The sequence below is a fragment of the Musa acuminata genome, unplaced genomic scaffold (assembly GCF_036884655.1).
Source record: "Musa acuminata AAA Group cultivar baxijiao unplaced genomic scaffold, Cavendish_Baxijiao_AAA HiC_scaffold_1137, whole genome shotgun sequence".
Lineage (NCBI taxonomy): Eukaryota > Viridiplantae > Streptophyta > Magnoliopsida > Zingiberales > Musaceae > Musa > Musa acuminata.
Window position 1 is genome coordinate 3,292,106 of NW_027021349.1, and position 395 is coordinate 3,292,500.

A 395-nucleotide genomic window follows, 5' to 3' on the forward strand; every position below is an offset into this window, starting at 1 on the left:
TGCTTCTAATTTTAATATTTTTGAAATAGTCATTTTTATATTATTATAACCAATGGATTCATAAGAAAAGGACAAATAGGCTGCTCATAGGTTTAGTACCATAGGAAAATAAAAAAAGAAAAAAAAATGCAAGTGTAAGAAGAAGAATTGTTGGATTAACTTTGAATTATATTAAAACTGGTCAGTAAGTACATGCATTATATTATTATATTTGATAGTTCCAAGTCAATGGAAGTAATGATTGGTTTGGTGACAATATAATATGATGAAACTTAGCTACCGACATTACTGTGTTGTTGTGATCTTTGTTGGCATAAAGGATCTTAATTAAATCAATTGAGGAATTCATGATGGTGTTAGAAAACTAAGCTTTTTATAAGGATTTAGCTTACAAG